Source organism: Diaphorina citri, unplaced genomic scaffold (genome assembly GCF_000475195.1).
Source record: "Diaphorina citri unplaced genomic scaffold, Diaci psyllid genome assembly version 1.1 scaffold3132, whole genome shotgun sequence".
Lineage (NCBI taxonomy): Eukaryota > Metazoa > Arthropoda > Insecta > Hemiptera > Psyllidae > Diaphorina > Diaphorina citri.
In genome coordinates this window covers 28,307-34,036 of record NW_007380543.1, presented here as the reverse complement: position 1 = coordinate 34,036, position 5,730 = coordinate 28,307, and positions in this window count along the sequence as shown.

Below are 5,730 nucleotides of genomic sequence, written 5' to 3'. Positions count from 1 at the left end.
GGCCCAAGTACCCCTAATGACCTTGACCCGAGATCATCTTACAAGAAATAATCCTAATGTCAGCGTAATAAGCTCAATCCAGAGTGGGTGTCAAATTCTATTAGCCTCTTATTAGTATTAGCTGCTGGGTGTGGGTGTGACATATAATACCCTTGTCCGGTCTGGCAAGTCACTTTATCCCCTCGGTGGGTTTGTGATCCCGAAGGGGGTGTGCTAAGAACGACTCCCCACGTCGAACTTTGTCGATTACTCCAACTCCCAAGATTAATGATGTCTTAGCTGGGTCATATTGTCCCGTCGACCAACGCTATACTCGTAAACTTCTTTCATTTCACTTTTGATCTCTGCCTCCTTTGGTTTCAAAGGATCCAAAATCCTTCGATCTTGCTCCAAAGGAACCAAAATCCTTTGATCTTACCTTCAAAAAATCCAAAATCCTTTGATCTTACCTTCAAAGGATCCAAAATCTTTTGATCTTCCTCCTAATGAACCAAAATCCTTTGATCTTAATCCAAAGGATTCAAAATCTTTTGATCTTACCTTCAAGTTTCAGGTGATGTCAATCGACATAGAACGCTGTCTTTGCCAGTGTTAGTGAAGACATCATAGATTTCAACACGCTGTCAATCTCACGCTAGACATGGACTAGACTTTATACCCGGGCCTGCGTTACCAATGTGTTGTATCTTATGTTACCTCTGTGTTGTACCTATGAGTCACCAGCACATTTCCTCATTCGAAGTCACCATGTTCTTCAATTTCACCCGAAATTCCTGATTTATGACATTGCGAGATATTTCTGTGCCTTCTGTTCCCATCGTTTCCAACCAGGTCCTTCAATTGTCCTCAGAAAGCTGAGTGCACCCCGAAATAGCCAGCTGAACGGCAAGTTTTCTTTTGCTTTGGGTCCACCTATAGGTAGCGAAAGAATTGTCACTTTTACGAGTTGGTAGTCAAAATTTTCGTCTCAAATTAAAGCTAGTCGGATTACTCATACGAGTCCCTAGGTAGTTATAGCAATAAGACATCACGTAGCCAGTAGCACTTGGAACTTGGAGCACGTAGGATATTTGAGATGCAATGTAGAGGTCAAAGTTCAGTTGGTATAGGTGCCGGAATGCCAAGTTAACAACACCTTCTCTTTCTCTAACGAGGGCGCTGGGATTGAGGAATGTACGTACAAAGATATATAGGGGAGAGAGAAAAAGGGCTAAACGTGTAGAAAACTGGATATTAGTGGAGATGCCAAAGCCCAAAGACCAGATTTTTCCTGTTTCCAATGACGTTCAACTTATCTTCGTCTATGAGTGAGATTCAGGATCAAGTCGGAAAAAAATAGGACCCTACCTAGCAATATTTTCAAAAAGAAAGCAACAGTGGTTGGGTGGAAGAACTCCTCTAGGAGAACCCTGCCACTTAAAAGAAAGCCGTAAAAAAAAAGAAAAACTTACCGCACTCATTAGACCCTAGACACGTTATGGTCCCCTAACCTTCGCAAGTGAAGCGACATGTATATCAGTCAAGCGACGTGGTGGCTCCAGGATTTCATTTCGAACTCTTCCTTTAATCATGTCTCACACTAATACATCTTCCAGTTAATAGAGATGGCGAATACCATGGACACTTCTTCAAGGGCGCTTGCTCTCCGGAGTCTCTGATGTATCATATCTTCGGACAGTCTTTTTCTGACAGTATATAATCGAGATCATGGTCTCTAGCTAATCACTCAGAATATTTGGCGCACTGCTCGTCACGATCACACAAATGCCGTTAATCCCGCGCACAATATCTGCACTGACGCCAAATATAACTAATCACGCTAAAAGTTTCCAAGTCCATTTCGAATGCAAAGCAACGTCTCAAATCCGGCCTTTAACCTCTAGACACCATGAGCAATTAAGCAATTTTTGTATTAGCACTAGGAGGTAGGTATTTTTATCGGTCTCAATTTTTTATCAGATCTTTAAAAGTCAGATAAAAAAAAAGACACACTAGATAGACCGAGTAGGAGTTGATCTCTTGTTGATTAATTGATGAGTGTGTGTTATTGAACACATTGATTTGTTTTATCTCAGAGCAAATTTTGTGACTCTAGCCAAGATGTGTTAAATCCACCGAATGAACACTTTGATGATTTGAGCAAAATTCCACGGGGTCGATTCCAGCTCGGTATGAACTTTATCCCAATTCCCATTGTTAGCTGGCTTACTAACTAGTAACTAGTAGTTATTATAGCATCCTTCCTTATAAGTTAACCTACCCTATGAAAGTGGGAACTCTAAGGTGAAATTGGAATCTTGATATTCTAATCCAGTTTTCTCTTATTGGTTCATCATTTCTTCATGTGAATAGAATATTGGTTCACACACGTATGCAAAGTGGTAGATGCTCTCAGTATAGATTCCAAAGAAATGCGTTCGTGTATAACCTATTTGATAGTTATTAGTTCAACTTAAGTATTATCAATTAGATACCTACCTATTGGTACTGATGTCCATAAATATTTATTTGTCTGTTAATTGCTTAATTATCTTGATTAATTAATTAATTAATCTCTATGAGAATATCGACATACCTACAGGTATACCTAATAATACCTAGGCATAATGATCAATTAGGCAATTTCTTAATCAATAAATCAGCTATAATGATTGATTGAAATCATTAGATGGTATTCATAAGTACTTTTACTATACTGAGAAGATTTTGATTGCAAATTACCTATTTTCTAATTACCTACACATTAGAAATAGGTACCTTTCCCCACACCTACCTCTTTTATATATATGAGTAATTTAATTAGTTCACTTGGAAACTGGATGGAACACTATTCAGAATCTCATGACCATTTATTTACCAGAATTATTTTCCTATGTATTAGGGATTTCAACCAGTGAGAGTCCAAACAGTGACGTACTGGAGGGGGTGGAAGCTCCAAATTTTCGGAGTCTGGCCTGCAGTAAAGGAGAAAAATTGAGCTCGAGAGGGGCCGGGCCCCCTCGCCCCCTCCTAAATACCGGCTCTGTCTGGTACAGTGTAAATCAAATTCTGAAATAACCCATTTTATTTTATTAGGTGTTACATATTGAGATGAAAATACACATGTTTCTGTTGGAAATGAGAAATTACATGAACCTATTTGAAGACGTTCATCAGGTGAAGGTCTCTTTCTTTCTTACGCAACGTGAAGACTTGTTTGTTGTTTCTAACAGATTAGGTAATGGTCAGCATGAATCAAATTGGGTTCCAGCATGGTACCTAACGTCCAGAACAAATTGGATAATGTATACTGCTTGCTACTCATCGTAAAACATACCTAATGTACTGGTACCTAGTTACCTACTGATCATCATGTACTTGTACCTACTCATCAAGTCATAACATAACACGCGAAGGATGGGTACATGATACCTATTAGATACCTATACTGTATAGATACTAATATGGGTAGGTATTAGGTACTGTACTAATACAGGTACCTATTAGGTAAAATAATCATGTTTGTGTGTCTTGTGATATTCATGTCTTCTTCTTTTTCTTCGCCTTTTCCCGTGTACAGGCGGGGTCGGCGGTTTTCGTCAGCCTCTCAATCAGCCCTAACTAGGGTGATTGCTTTGGGCTTGTTCATTCTCTGCATGAGGAACTTTGAGACTTTCCAACCAGCCTCAGTACCTAATGGTAGTGTTAACGCGATGGACTTCGGAACAAGAGGTTAGTAGTTTAAGTACAAGTCAATTCATACCTAATTAAGCGGAGTTTGTGTTGATTGGATAGTAACACTTGATGTGAGAAGCATTCATGCTTCATATAACCACATTTCCTTTCCCTGATGTCTGCTGTTTTGTTTGTCATCGTGTGTTACCTGGTTGCCTAGTATTGGTTTTGTCCATAAGTTTCCTACTCACTATACCTATTCAGGGAAATGCAAATATTTATGCAAAGATAAATTACATCTATTGTTGAGTAGTTGAGTCTTACCTCTATAACTAGGATACTCTCTGGTACATGTATGTATATGTATGTGGGTGTAGAGGTGTTTGCTGATCTTTTCTTCTCTCGTCTCAAGTTTTAATGAAAACCACACACGTAACACAATCCAACATGTACATTATGATCAGCTGTCTTATTATTCTGACCTCCCTGTCCATTATCACGTAGCATTGTGTGGAAAATCATGTTGCCATCAATACAGGTATATTTGATGTCTTGGATGTGTACAAGTATATTATACCTACGTATAAGGTACAGGTATAAGGATAGGGAGGTATATTATACTTACACACAGGTATTGGATGCATACGTCAGATCTCCTCGGATAATGTACATAAATCAGACATGGATGTTCCCGCTACTCATCTACTTAGGATATACTGAGATTACTGGGTGTCTCATAATATGTATGAAAAATTGGAAATTAATTTCCTCCAACTATACAATCACTTCACCTCTAGATTGGAAATTTGAGACGTATTTGGACAAGACAACACGTGACGACAGACCTTTTTGCTACATCAGGGCTGAAATAAAAGGGGAGGGGGGCGCTTCCTGAACTCGAACCAACTTGGAGCTGACTTACACTCGATTCAAGAACTTCCACAATTCCCAAAGTCCATCGCTCTGTATAGGGTATAGGTCGATATCAACCCCTGATTGAATCTTATATCAGGACACATATTGAACACCCGGTATAATTATCTAGAACTAATGCTTGCTGTGAAACAAGAGATAAATATAATCGTAGGTAAACCAATAGACCGATATCTCACGCGATTATATGCATCTAACATCATGGAATAGGGTTCATTACTTATTTATATGTATACTCGTATGTAAATGTATATTGGTATTGATCGGTCAATTTAGGAGATAGATGTAGAGTATTTTAGACATGTAGAGCAATCAGAAATTTCGCTTAGCCAGCCTAGTTACTAGTTAGCTTGGGGGGTAGCGCGTCTGACGTAAACTTTATCCTAAACAGTTAAAGTTCGTTCTTGGAACGGCTGACTTTCTCTCGTCCTGTCCAAATGCTCTCTTTGAATCCGGGACGATGAGACCTCTATTGTTACAGTTCCCTCTATCATCAATCCTCTAAAAGTGTTTCGGTGAGAACCTCATTATTAGGTGAAGTTTAAGTATGAAAGTTGCGAAATGACATAAACCTTGAATTAAGAATTAAGCAGGTAGGTATTAGTACTAAACCAAGTTTACAATCGTTTTTTACCAAGTTCTACTAAATGCCGAAATAAATACCTACCTACCTAATTTAAACTCAAGTTGAGCAAAATTTTATTAGTACCAGACAAAACACGGGGGTTTACAGCAATTTTTTTTATCAGTAGGGTACCTACCTAGGTTCCTCTCTATTCAAAGGACTATCTTGATCAAGCTAGCAACATGGTATTGACCTAAATGAACTAGAAATGCACCTACCAAATATGCCTTCTCTTGGGGTAGATACCTATAGGTGGGTAAACTCAGCTACATAGGTACATGAATGACTAGAATTATTTTTCTGTCTTTTTGAAACATTTATACTAACCAAAAGAACACATTAAATTTGCTAAAATCTTTTGTACGTAAAAAAGGATATCTTTAAAGGCCTCCCAAAACTACAGATGGTAGGTGGTTTCAGCTTTTTAGTCCTCCAAAAGCGCACAAAACAACCTTTATTTTCTAATGTCTTTCAAATCATTTTGCATACCATTTTGGGCTCCAAACTTACACACGTGT